The sequence below is a fragment of the Hemiscyllium ocellatum genome, chromosome 19, assembly GCF_020745735.1.
Source record: "Hemiscyllium ocellatum isolate sHemOce1 chromosome 19, sHemOce1.pat.X.cur, whole genome shotgun sequence".
Lineage (NCBI taxonomy): Eukaryota > Metazoa > Chordata > Chondrichthyes > Orectolobiformes > Hemiscylliidae > Hemiscyllium > Hemiscyllium ocellatum.
This window is the reverse complement of record NC_083419.1, coordinates 74,607,674-74,622,117: the sequence shown is the minus strand read 5'-3', so window position 1 is coordinate 74,622,117 and position 14,444 is coordinate 74,607,674. Positions and strand designations below refer to the sequence as shown.

General features: G+C 45.1%; 1 non-coding gene across 1 annotated transcript; it reads left to right on the top strand.

Moving 5' to 3' along the window:
- Positions 1–2,358: 2,358 nt before the first annotated feature.
- Positions 2,359–2,440, top strand: trnal-aag (transfer RNA leucine (anticodon AAG)). Its single transcript has one exon. It is a non-coding gene; the product is annotated as a tRNA-Leu (tRNA).
- The last annotated feature ends 12,004 nt before the right edge of the window (positions 2,441–14,444 follow it).

The following is a 14,444-nucleotide window of genomic DNA, read 5'->3' as shown; positions in this document are numbered from 1 at the left end:
CTCCTTGTACTGTTTTCTCCTGGATTCCCCTTTTTCCCCCACAGCAAATATCGAGGTGCGCAACCCCAACCTTGCTGCCGGAAGTCGAGGTTGAGAAAGTTAAAATCCCCGACCATTACCACCCTATCATTCTTACAGATATCTGAGATCTCCGACGTATTTGCTGTTCAATTTCCCACTGACTACTGCGGACCTGTACTACCGTCATATCAAACTGATCATCCAGCCATATTTCTCAGTTCCATGAATAAAGCTTCGCTGGCCGTTCTCGAGGAATATGCTCTCTAAGTGTTGCAGTGATGTTTTCACTGATCAAAATCACCAATCCGCCTCCTCTCTTGCTTCCCATTCTATCCTTCCTATAGCATCTGTGCCCTGGAACTTTGAGCTGCCTGTCGAGGCCCTCACTCAGCTGTGTTTCTGTAACTCCTGTGATTTACCATTCCCATGATCCCATCCAACCGAGTGTTCATCTGCCTTACTTTTCAAGTCTTTTACATTGAGGTAATGCAGTTTAATTGATAGTTTTCCCTTAATGCCTGCTGTGCTCTTGCCTGCTTATTAATTGAAATTACTCTCTTGAAATTCTGTCTCAGACTCAACCTTCAGACTGTAGCCTGAGACCATCCTCACACTGTGGACAACACCCTCACCTTTCCTATCATTTGCAAACTAATAATGATACCTTCCGCTTTCACATCCGAGCAATTAATGCCCATAATGCACAGATCCCTGTGGCACACCCGCTGGACAAAGACTTTCAATCACAAAACCAACCAACATTATCAAGTATCCCTGCTGCTATGATGGTAATTCTTTAAAACCGGTGTAAGCAACACAATGTTATTGGGGTACACCGCGTGGAAACAGATACTTCGCTGTATCTCATCTATGCTCGCCATATAACCAAAATTTAACAAGTCCCGTTCCCTAGCATTTGGCCTCAATCCCGCTAAACCCATCCTATCCAGAAACTCATCCGATTACCATTGCAATTTTTTTAAGTGCAATAGCCTACTCCACTCCCTCTGGTAGCTCATTTCATACACGCACAACCTTGTGTGTGGGAAATGTGCCTCAGGTCCTTTGTCAATTTCAGACCACTCACCGTAAACCTATGCTCTCGAGTTTTCAACTCACCCCAGCTTGGGTAAAACACGAAAATACTCAGTTTACAACCCTTCCATAAAATCATGTCGCAGCCGTTACGCTGTCGGGAAAGATGTGCAGCCTGTTCCACCTCACCCTATAGACTAAACATTGACGACATCCTTGGCTCTATTTTGTCACCAATTTCAACTGTCATTTGTTTTAACTTTTTCAAGATGTCAATTACCCTGGACAACAATGAGCTGTTGGAAACAGAAAGGTTAAAGATAAGTGAGTGGGCAAGTGAGGCAGTTGCAGCTCTGGTGAAACTCCTTCTTTGTGAGTCACTTAGCAACAAGAGGCGTGAAGGTGACTCAGGCGTGAGAGCTCTTCACATCGAGAACAAAAAGCAATCAAGTGCAGTTAGCACCACTTCCGGAGTGGGGGTGGGGTGAGATAATTACCTTTTGACTTCAGTTCCTCTGTTCAGAAACTGCCTTTTAAATTAAGGTGAACAGAAACTGCATTTCTAACAAGCACCATGAATTTAGCAAGATTTTTTGAGTCGCTTCTCGTCGATTCCCACGCAGGTTTCCAACTCAGTTGGTGTCGATGTGGCTCATGTCCAGGTGTGAACTTCCCTGCAGCCAATTGCACGGTTAAGGTAAAAGGCAAGGAAAGTGGCATCTCGAACTGGCCCCGAGGTCAGAGCATCCTCACACTGTGATCTGTCGTTCTCGGATTGTAATGCTACCTTTATGGGTTTTAGGGTGGAGAACATTCTTTGGGACTCTTATTCTGCAAAACAGACACAGTGACTGAAACGATGCTGCACGGTATGATGTGGAACACGGCCTGCTCAGCTTTGTGCATTTTCCCTGTAGTCTGGTGTGTTTCATGTTCCGTGTAAACGTGAAAGTTGTCCTGTCTCGAGCAATGGGTGAAATCATTTAGCAAAGTAAGAATCGAAATTGCAGTAATGTCAAGCAGTTCATGGTTATTTGACCAAATCATGAGCGAACATGCTCACGCACTCACAGATACATTTGTAGCTGAAAAGAGTCTGAGAAGATAGCCTCAGCTTACCATTGATTTTGATCCGGATTGATGGACTACCATTATTTGTTGCGAAATTGATATTGTAGCCGGCACATCCAAGCAGCCGTGCGAGTCGGAGAGGGATCATGGAAGCCATTTCACGTGACTTTCCATCTGTTGTCATGCAGGAGCTCAATTGGAAATGCAAGAAAATGGGGTTTCAGCGCAGCTGGTAGTGTGGCCGAGCGGTCTAAGGCGCTGGATTAAGGCTCTGGTTTCGACAGGGGCGTGGGTTCGAATCCCACCACTGCCGTTTGTACTGATCAGCTGCAACGACGCAGCTTGTTAAAATGCTGTTTCCATTCCCGCTGTACTTCTGTTCACAAAAAAATTTGATTTGCTTCCCCAGGAATTAACTGTGTAGTGGGAAAGTGCCAAATTGTCTATGCTGTCTTGATCGTGTTTGCCTCCCGCGTGGAAAATTGCAAACAGCTCTCCTGTTGCTTTATGTTCCAAGCATGTTGGGATTTTACTGGAACCGAATGGAGACTACTATTTCATCGCTGTTGTGAAACAAAGTCCTGCGGTGAGTCGATTCATCGTTACTTGGCTTTCTGGCGAATGGGAAAATCGTTCCGATGAATTTTGATGTCATATGTTATTGAATTTCTCCAATTTCCTTCGTTTCCGTCCCGGAGACACCGGAAGGGAAAGGTAATCTAATCGAGACTGTGATTGGTGAAATTCACTTTTTGTGGCCCATTCTTATTATGTTCTTTCTTTCTCTCTTTTCAGCATTGTCTGGGATATGGTGGTGCACTGAGGCTCAAGTATCATTGAAAAGTAATTTGGAATTGCCCTGTTGTTAGTTGCGAGATTACTTTACGGCTCATGCCCTCGGAGTGTCTCACATTTAGCATTCATGCTCACTGTATCTGAAAATGCATTTGGTTTGCCAGTTTTGTTTGTGTTGCGTGTCAAATGTTTTCTGTTTTGCGATTCGTTCAATACATTACGAATTAACAGGCTTTCTGAGGTAATTTCCAGCTGCAAAAACTCCTCAACTGAGAATCTGGGAAAATTTCACAGAGTATGGTCAGTCGGAGCAAAAGTAAGGAAGTCCTTCGTTTCTGCAGTGTTTCACAATACTACCTTTCCAGTGAGCAGTCGAACAGACTAAAGATTGTGCCACAGACTGCGACGGCCAGCTCGGCTAAAAAGTTATCCTTTTAAAGCCGGTGTAAGCAACACAACGTTGTTAGGCTACACCGCGTGAAAACAGATACTTCGGTGTATCTCGTCCATGCATACCACACAGCCAAAATTAAACAACTCCCATGAAACAACGAGCATTTGGAAACAGAAAGGTGAAAGGTAGAATGTCTTCAACTTTCAGTGTTGGATACCACTGAGCTGCAGCAGGGGCGGCTGTGGGCTTGTTTCTGTAGCATAGTGATCAGCACGTTCACCTTCCGCAAGATAGGTTCTCGCGGTCGAAACTGTTTTGTTCTTCATCTGCAGCCTTTTACATGGACAAGAACGGAGCTTTCCTGCTTGCTTTCCCATCTGCAAACCTGCCTTCGAATTTGCTTGAACAAATCTGCTCTCGTAGTGAAATGCAATGCATTTCCATTTGATTACTGTGCAGAGCATTGTAAAGATATTCTACAAACTGCTTCTGATCATGTGCCATTCAGTTTGAGAGTGTAGTTACCGATCCTTCCACGAAGAGCAATACTGCATTTGCATTCCTTGCTGAGGCGGCCCGGTTCAAAGACAGGGAAGAAGGTGATGCGCTGGTGTCACAGTGCACCACGAATTCCTGAACTATTCTGTCTGTCAAATGTACCCCAAAGTCATATCTGAAAGACCTTATTTGGAAGCTGTCTGTCGTTATTCAAAGTGCGAGAATTGGCACCAGAGGTCCTGAATCATGTTTTGGAGCAGTTCGCACGTTAGTGGCTCATTCAATCAGCAACAGCAATGAAAGAAATTGCACTTTCAGAGGAAGCTCTGGACCTGTGCTTTCAAAGCTAGTATTAAGGTGCGCCCCGAGATCTAAGCCATGTTGGAATTTAAACAGAGGAATCGTTAAAGAGGCTGCAGAATACCATCGCATCCTTTTGGTTTTCTTTAAATCACTGATGAGCAGGAAAATGTAAACGGGGAGAGCGACTGGGAAAGTGAGGCAGTTGCAGCTCTGGTGAAACTCCTTCTTTTTGAGTCACTCAGCAACAAGAGGCGTGAAGGTGACTCAGGCGTGAGAGCTCTTCACATCGAGAACAAAAAGCAATCAAGTGCAGTTAGCACCACTCCCGGAGTGGGGGTGGGGTGAGATAATTAGCTTTTGATTTCAGTTACTATGTTCAAAAACTGCCTTTTAAATTGAGGTGAACAGAAACTGCATTTCTAATAAGCACCATGGAATTTAGCAAGATTTATTGAGTTGCTTCTCGTCGATTCCCACGCAGGTTTCCAACTCAATTGGTATCGATGTGGCTCATGTCCAGGTGTGAACATCCCTGCAGCCAATTGCACGGTTTAGGTAAAAGGCAAGGAAAGTGGCATCTCGAACTGGCCCCGAGGTCAGAGCATCCTCACACTGTGATCTGTCGTTCTCGGATTGTAATGCTACCTCCGGTTTTAGGCTGGAGAACATTCTTTGGGACTCTTATTCTGCAAAACAGACACAGTGACTGAAACGATGCTGCACGGTATGATGTGGAACACGGCCTGCTCAGCTTTTTGCATTTTGCCTGTAGTCCGGTGTGTTTCATGTTCCGTGTAAACGTGAAAGTTGTCCTGTTTCGAGCAATGGGTGAAATCATTTAGCAAAGCAAGAATCGAAATTGCAGTAATGTCAAGCAGTTCATGGTTATTTGACCAAATCATAAGCGAACATGTATGCTCACGCACTCACAGATACATTTGTAGCTGAAAAGAGTCTGAGAAGATAGCCTCAGCTTACCATTGATTTTTATCCCGATTGATGAGCTATCATTATTTGTTGCGAAATTGATATTGTAGCCGGCACATCCAAGCAGCCGTGCGAGTCGGAGAGGGATCATGGAAGCCATTTCACGTGACTTTCCATCTGTTGTCATGCAGGAGCTCAATTGGAAATGCAGGGGCGTGGGTTCGAATCCCCCCACTGCCATTTCTACTGATCAGCTGCAACGGCACAGTTTGTTAAAATGCTCTTTCTGTTCACGAAAAAATTTGATTTGCTTCCCGGGGAATTAACTGTGGTGTGGAAACGTGCTGAGTTTTGCAAAGTTTCTCAGCTGTCATGACGGTGTTCACCTCCCGGGCAGAAGGCCACAAACAGCTCGACTGATGCTTTATGTCCCAGGCAAGTTGAGTTGTTACTCGACAAGAATGGAGACTGTCATTTCATCGCTGTTGTTAAACAAACTCCTGCGGTGAGTCGATTCATCGTGATTTGGCTTTCTGATGAATTGGAAAATCATTCCAGTGAATATGTTATTGAGTTTCTCCCATTTCCTTCATTTCCGTCCTGGAGACATCGGCGTGTGAAATCATAATTGATCCGTTCCCTGGCTACAGTCTGCGAACACATACCCATTCTGCTCCCCTAACAACAAACTGTGCATCGTTCCCCACTCTTTTCTCACATGAAAGACCTGTAGCCACATCTCGTGACTGTTCTCTGGCCGAGTTCTGTACTCCTAGCAATGACTTGTGACTCAGTCCTCCCTATTTCCCTAGTAACGGCTGAAACCTCACCCCGACTCTGTTCTCCTCCCAACTGCCTGTGACGGCATGCCTGCTGCATATCGATCACAAGAGCCTACCCCATACTCTACCCCTCGCAACGGCCTGTGAACCCATTCCCATTTTTTTCTCGCAGCAACGGCTTGGAAATCCATTTCAACTCTCTTCTACCACCAACGACGTGTGATCCCATCCGCACTGTGATGTCCATGGTCTGTGTATCCATATGCACGATTGTTCTCACAGCCACGGTCTGTGAACCCATTCTCATCCTGCTTCCCTATCAATTTTCTGAACCCAACCGCACGTTTTTCTCCCATCAACGACCTGTAATCCCATTCTGACTCTGTTGTCCAGGCATTGGCCTGTGATCCCGTTTCGTGACTGTTTTCGTAGCAATATGATGTGATCCCAGCCCCATTTTGCTTACGTCGCAACAATGTGTAACTCAATCCCCACTCTGCCTCCCCAGGAATTACCTGTGAAACATTCCCCACTCTGTTCTACGACTGATGGCCTGTTAAATCATTCTGTTCCCTACCAAGAACCTGCAACCCCATTCCCAATCTGTTATCTTGGAAACAATCTGCGAACACATCACTCCATATGTTGCCCTAACAGCAGCTTGTGTCTTCATCCCTGCTGTTTTCCACGAACAATTGCCTGTGATCTCTTCACGACAGAAGCAAAACCAAGCATCAAGTAATTCAGAGACATGGAGATTGGTAGGTAGAGAGAGTGCAAGATGGAGAGTGAGTGAAGGAAAACGGCGGAGGATGTGTAAGACCAGAAGCGAGAGCAAAGACAGCGAAACTCAAACCCAACTCTCAAACCCGGTCCCCTCCACATCCTTGAGAAACAGGACTGGGGTTAAAACTTCGCGAGAAGATTTGTAACTCGGGTGCTCGTTGTTGTGGTTCTGTTGGCCAGACTGCGAATTTTTGTTGCATACGTTTCATCCCCTGTCTATGTGACATCCTCAGTGCTTGGGAGCCTCCTGTGAAGCGCTCCTGTGATGTTTCCTCCGGAATTTATAGTGGTTTGTCTCTGCCACTTCCGGTTGTCAGTTCCAGCTGTCCTTTGCAGTGGTCAGTATATTGGATCCAGGTCGATGTGCTTATTGATTGAATCTGTGGATGAGTGCATTGCCTCTAGGAATTCCCTGGCTGATCTCTGTTTGGCTTGTCCTATAATAGTAGTGTTGTCCCAGTCAAACTCATGTTGCTTGTCATCTGCGTGTGTAGCTACTCAGGATAGCTGGTCGCGTCGTTTCGTGGCTAATTGGTGTTCATGGATGCGGATCGTTATTTGTCTTCCTGTTTGTCCTATGTAGTGTTTTGTGCAGTCCTTGCATGGGAGTTTGTACACTGTGTTGGTTTTGTTCATGCTGGGTATCGGGTTCTTCGTTCTGGTGAGTCGTTGTCTGAGAGTGGGTGTGGATTTGTGTGCTGCTATGAGTCCTCGTGGTCGCAGTAATCTGGTTGTCAGTTTTGAAACACTCTTGATGTATGGTAGTGTGGCTAGTCATTTGCGTTGTGGCATGTCCTCGTTCCGTTGCCTTTCCCTTAGGCATCTGTTGATGAAATTGCGAGGTTATCCGTTTTTGGTGAAAACATTGTATCAGTGTTATTCTTCCTGTTTTTGCAGTCCTGGTGTCCTGAAGTGTGTTGTTGCCCTTTTGAAGTATGTTTTGATGCAACTTATTTCGTGTGTGATGGGGTGGTTGCATTCATAGTTCAGGACTTGGTCTGTGTGAGTGACTTTCCTGTGTACCTTTGTGGTGAATTCTCTGTTCGGTGTTCTCTGTACCATCACGTCTAGGAATGGGAGTTGATTGTCCTTTTCTTCTTCTCTAGTGAATCGGATTCCTGTGAGGATGGAGTTGATGATCGGGTGTGTGTTCTCCATTTCTGTGTTTTTAATGATTACAAAGGTGCAATCCACATATCTGACCCAGAGTTGAATTTGCAGTTAGACAGTTTGTTCTAACCTTTGCATTACCGCTTCTGCTATGAGTCCAGTGATGGGTGAGCCCATTGGTGTACCGTTCATATATTTGGTTGTTGAATATGAAGCGTGTTGTGAGGCACCGGCCTAGTAGTTTAACTATGCCATCCGTGTGAAAGATTCAACGCCCTGTTGTCTGTTCTGTATGTCCAGCAGGTTGGCTATTGTTTCTCTGGCTAGGGTTTTGTCGATAGAAGTGAACAATGCCGTTACATCGAATGAGACCATAGTTTCTTCCTTGTCTATATGGATATTTCTGATGATGTCCAAGAATTCCAGCGTTGACTGTATAGAGTGTCTGGATCCGCTGATCAGGTGTTTTTATTTCTGTTGCAGTTCTTTAGACAGTTTGTGTGATGGTGTCCCTGGTAGTGATACTCTGGTTCTGAGTGGGATGTCTGGTTTGTGCACTTTATGTAGTCCATAATATCTGAGGGTGTTGTTGCTTTCAGGTTTCATTCTTTGTAGGTCAAACCTGGTTATCCCTTGACAGTTTTTCCTTTGACAGTTGAAGGCTGGTTATTTTCAGGCCCTGCAGAAGGGTCACTCTTTCAAATTTTGATGTGCTGTTTCGTTGAGGTCTCTATTCAATCCCCTGCGAAAGAAGATATAAGTGACATTGTCAGCTCAGGAAAGAAATTCACGAAAGAAAGTCTGAGAACCTTAGAGGAGAACAGATTAATTGAGCAGAAGCCAAACTCAGGGAAAAAGATTCCCCAGAACGTTCTGTCTCAAAGGTTTCCAGTGTTCAGGCACAACCGGAGAAGAGAGACTGACAGCCAGTGATCACCTCGACCTTTGAGCCACGTGGTCTAATTTATAATGTGTTGCTTGAAACAGGATAGAGAGTGGGTCCAGGTGACAAACTAATGAGTTCTCTAGCTTCCTTCCTCCACACTTCCTCGCTTCCTGGATTCAAAACCATATGCAACAAATTCAGAATTTACATACTTTCCACTGTTTTGTTTCCAATTGTTTATGTCCTTTCTTTTCTTTCAGTTGGAAGCTGGCCCCGGCACGCACTTTATTTCTCTTCTCCGGGCTTAATGGCTCTGATATTCCATTGCTCCTGTGTTCCACCCTAACTTAGAGCTTTCTTTTTTTTTGATACAAACCACTTATTGTTAAAGCCTGTTCAATGTCTAGCATTCCCAGATCTATTGAAACCATCTTGACGTCTCTCTCTCTCTCTAACTCTGCACCCCCTCTCCCTCTCTATCTACCCCTCTCGCCCTCTGAGTTTCTGATTATTTTCCAGCGTTTTCAGGTAATCAAGGTGTGTATTTAAGATCAAGTAACTCGAAATGAAATCTGCAGCTGATAACAAGCTGTGTATCTAAACTGAGGCAAAATGCAACTTGACACAACAAACATTGCAGAACACACAGTTTGGGCACTTAGTTAGCATATTAGACCATAACATAAAGGAGCAGATATTAGTCCATTCAGACCATCAAGTCGTCTATACATTTCAATCTTGCATGATACGTTTCCTCACCTCATTCTCCCGCTTCTCCTCGCATCCCTTGATTCTCAGGAACCTATCTATCGATCTCAGTCTTATACATACTCATCGGCCTGGCCTCCACTGCCTTCTGTGGCAATGAATTCCATAATCTCACCACTCATTTGATGAAGAAGTTTATCCTTATCTCTGTTCTATTTGGTCATCGCTTAACTCTAAGTCTATGCCCTCAGGTCCTAGTATCTCCAACTAATGGAAACATTTTCCCAACATCCACTCTGCCCAGGACATTCAGTATTCTGCACTTTTCAGTTAGATGCCTGTTCATCTCTCCAAACTCCACCGAGAATAGAATCACATTAACCAAACAGTAAAACAGCAACTAATGAAGTTAGAAGACCCCATACAGACCACAAGCAAAACTAATACAATTTACGAAATATCGTGCAAGAACTGTAACAAACAATATATTGGACAAACAGGCACAAAACTAGCCCGACGATACATGAACGCCAACTATCCACAAAACCATATGACCCTCTCACTAGTATCCTTACAGATGAGGAAGGATACCACATCGACTGGAACAACACATCCATCTTAGGACAAGACAAACAGACGAAATCGAGAATTCCAAGAAGATTGGAATTGCAACCAGAACACTATCAACAAACAAATCGCGTTATACCCCATCTACCACCCCCTGAGGAAAATAACAAGAAATGACATCACCACAGGAATTAACATCAACAACCCAAAGAAACCCAGACATATAAATAGAAAACAGGAATCATGTTCACTGATTCGCCTGAGGCCCACTGAAGATTTACCAGCAGAGTGATGAAACTTCTGAAATGAACCTCCCAGCTCAAGCGTGCGAACCTAACTCCACATCCATGCGTCAGTCTGAGAACATTCTCATGAACATCCTGTGAACACGATACAAGTGCAGTGGATTCCTCCTGAGATATGGGACACAAGACTGTCGAAAATAGTCCAATTGTAAGAATGTAGAATCTGTTTGTTTAGATATGAGAAATTGTGAGGAAACAAGTCACCAGCGGGTGCAGTTTGCAAGCCCACTCACAGCAACTATGATGTGAAATAAAACATATGAGAAAAAAATTGTGTGTGATAAATAAAGGATGGCAATAATCTTCAGTGATCTTAATTTTACTCGCCCAGTCTCGGCTCTTTTGTAAAAAAAAAGTTCAGAGAACATTAAATGATGCATCAAATATGTCCCATCGAACAAAACGAAACTTATCATGGTCTTCGATTAATTTACAGATTCCTTAGTTCCAGTGATTTCCTGGAAAACCATCTCATTGCAAAAATTAGAGAAGGGTATGGATCTTTTTGCCAGAAAATAATAAATCAGTTGCTCATCTTTGTTTCATGCGTAAGAACATCCAGATTCTTCTGCACCACATTTTATTGCAGTTTCTCTCGATTTTAATAGTTTTCGGACTTTGACTCTTCCTACCGAATTCATGGTCTCACATACCCGACAGGAAACTGCATCTGTCATTTTTTTTCCTTACCCAGACGACCTACATACAGTATATCGCATTGCAGATTCCCCAACCTCATCACAAGATGTCCGGCAATCTATTGTGCCTCATCAGCAAAACTGGACAAATTTCCCTCTGCCACTTCATCAGGACGTTAATACAGAGAAACATCATTGAAGCCATATGCCTGACATTACTGCATTTCACGATTTACATTTTACAACTTTAAAAATTACACATGATTCGGTGGCTTGTGTTCAGTAAATAATGGGCAGTCAAAAGTCATTTATTACACAACACCATGAACTCTTAACTTGTTCAACGACGTTTTATTATTTGGCCCCATATTGAGTCTCTGCTAGAAATAGAAATAGAGTTCATCTATCTGTTCCTTGATAAAATCCTCATCTCACGTCAGCAAAAAATCTCTGGCAAATTGCCAAAGTGTGATTTTCATTTCAACGAAAGATGTTGACTGAGTTTACAATCATCTTTTCTAAACTATCTGCTTCACTTCCGTTACAATGGTCTCCAGCATTTTCAAATTCACAGAAATGGCATTGGTGCAGATGGAAGCCATTTGGGACATTCCGTCAGCGTCAACGTTCAATGAGATCCTGGCTGATTTGTTTAATCCTCAACTCTGAAAATGTGTTGCTGGTTAAATCACAGCAGGTTAGGCAGCATCCAAGGAACATGAAATCCGACGTTTCGGGCATAAGCCTTTCATCAGGAATGAGGAGAGTGTGCCAGACAGGCGAAGATAAAAGGTAGGGAGGAGGGACTTGGGGGAGGGGCGATGGAGATGTGATAGGTGGAAGGAGGTCAAGGTGAGGGTGATAGGCCGGAGTGGGGTGGGGGCGGAGAGGTCAGGAAGAAGATTGCAGGTTAGGAGGGCGGTGCTGAGTTGAGGGAACCGACTGAGACAATGTGGGGGGAGGGGAAATGAGGAAACTGGAGAAATCTGAGTTCATTTCTTGTGGTTGGAGGATTCCCAGGCGGAAGATGAGGCGCTCTTCCTCCAACAGTCGTGTTGTTATGTTCTGCCGATGGAGGAGTCCAAGGACCTGCATGTCCTCGGTGGAGTGGGAGGGAGAGTTAAAGTGTTGAGCCACGGGGTGATTGGGTTGGTTGGTCCGGGCATCCCAGAGGTGTTCCCTGAAGCGTTCCGCAAGTAGGCGGCCCGTCTCCCCAATATAGCGGAGGCCACATCGGGTGCAGCGGATGCAATAGATGATGTGTGTGGAGGTGCAGGTGAATTTGTGGTGGATATGGAAGGATCCCTTGGGACCTTGGAGAGAAGTAAGGGAGGAGGTGTGGGCGCAAGTTTTACATTTCCTGCGGTTGCAGGGGAAGGTGCTGGGAGTGGAGGTTGGGTTGGTGAGGGGTGTGGACCTGACAAGGGAGTCATGAAGGGAGTGGTCTTTGCGGAACGCTAATAGGGGAGGGGAGGGAAATATATCCCTGGTGGTGGGGTCCGTTTGGAGGTGGACCTCCAAACCTGCACCTGCACCTCCACCTCTACACACATCATCTATTGCATCCGCTGCACCCGATGTGGCCTCCGCTATATTGGGGAGACGGGCTGCCTACTTGCGGAACGCTTCAGGGAACACCTCTGGGACGCTCGGACTAACCAACCCAACCACCCCGTGGCTCAACACTTTAACTCTCCCTCCCACTCCACCGAGGACATGCAGGTCCTTGGACTCCTCCATCGGCAGAACATAACAACACGACTGTTGGAGGAAGAGCGCCTCATCTTCCGCCGGGGAACCCTCCAATCACAAGGAATGAACTCAGATTTCTCCAGTTTCCTCATTTCCCCTCCCCCGACCTTGTCTCAGTCGGTTCCCTCAACTCAGCACCGCCCTCCTAACCTGCAATCTTCTTCCTGACCTCTCCGCCCCCACCCCACTCCGGCCTATCACCCTCACCTTGACCTCCTTCCACCTATCACATCTCCATCGCGCCTCCCCCAAGTCCCTTCTCCCTACCTTATATCTTAGCCTGCCTGGCACACTCTCCTCATTCCTGATGAAGGGCTCTGGCCCGAAACGTCGAATTTCCTGTTCCTTGGATGCTTCCTAACCTGCTATGCTTTAACCAGCAACACATTTTCAGCTCTGATCTCCAGCATCTGCAGACCTCACTTTTTACTCGAAGATTTAATCCTCAACTCCACCGTTCTGCCTTAACCCCATGGTCCTTGATTCCCAAAGTGCGTAAATGTCTCTTTACCTCAGTTGTGAATATACCCAGCCTTGTCAGTCCTCTGTTGTAAGGAAATCAACAAATCTGCTGCCCTCTGAAAGAGAGAGTATCCTCCTCATTTGTGTCTTAAATGGGCAACCCCTTCCTCTAACATTAGATCCTCTGGTCCACACTATCCCACGTTTAAATCAAAGCAAAACAAATCTCTAAAGTTAGGTCTGCACTCACTCTTGTGTCCAGTGGCAATTCTGAGCATTGGAATTATTTTCGTTTTTGACCTCTGGTTAAACAATCTGCCCTGATTTACAAATTCGATTTGCCGATGACGATTCTGCTTCAAAAACACTTCATCAGCTGTGATCCATTTGACGCTGGCAGACACTATACAAATGAAACGACATCTTTCTTTCTCGATCCATTACCAAGTTTATTAATCTCACTGCGCATGAAAATGGATTCTTCCCATCCGCTCTATCCAACATCAATGTGTGTCGTTCAGTTCAACTCCCATCAGCTTCCTCCATTGTTAACAAATATATATGGAAAGCAAATATTGAGATCATTGTGCAGACAGAGCAAGCCAGGAAGCAGTCTTTCAGGTTGGAAGCCTCCATTCCAGAAGCAATGCTAAGGGTCCACGCCCCACGTAGCTGCGGCTGAGGGGATAAGGTGATGCGTTAGCAATCCTTCCGGGGTTTCTCTGCATTGGTTCGAATTCTATCGACTACAAATTGGCAATTTGAGTTTCGACTTACCTCCTGCAGTACGAATTATTTTTCAAACTTCAAAACCCAGTCGCATCAAACAGTTCTGGACATTTGTCTACATTTAGCAAACTCGAGGTCTGAAACACAAATACACTCCTGTTTCTCTTTCGACAGATACTGCTCGATTGCATTTATTCTGCGCACGTGCTGCCTTCCATTCAAAAATCTTCAATCCCAGTGCTCAGGTAACTGGCCCTGGTGAGTGACAACACTTCCTACTGTTTATCAAATTGCCCATTCTCACTGCTCCTTCCAACGTCATTATGAAGAGTCAGCGGAAATATCCGGTTCACCTTTCCTCCAAAAAAAGACCTTACCTCCCTCGGCAATCTGTCCAGAAAAGGGGATTTCCTCATGCCTGGTAATGTTGTAAGGCGGAGGTTTATGAAGTGAATTTGGGAAAACATTGTCAGTTGGCAGGTGGAATTTTAATAACGAAATGCAACAGGAAATCTAGTGTGCACTTTTGTGAATCTTTACGACCAGATTGGGAAGCAGAATTAGAGGGAAATGCAGTGTGAACCGCTCAACTGAGCAGAGACAGTCCAGACATCTTTCCCTTCGTTAAGAGGCCGGACCATTGACTCTGATGTTCTTCAGACATGCTCAGATCTG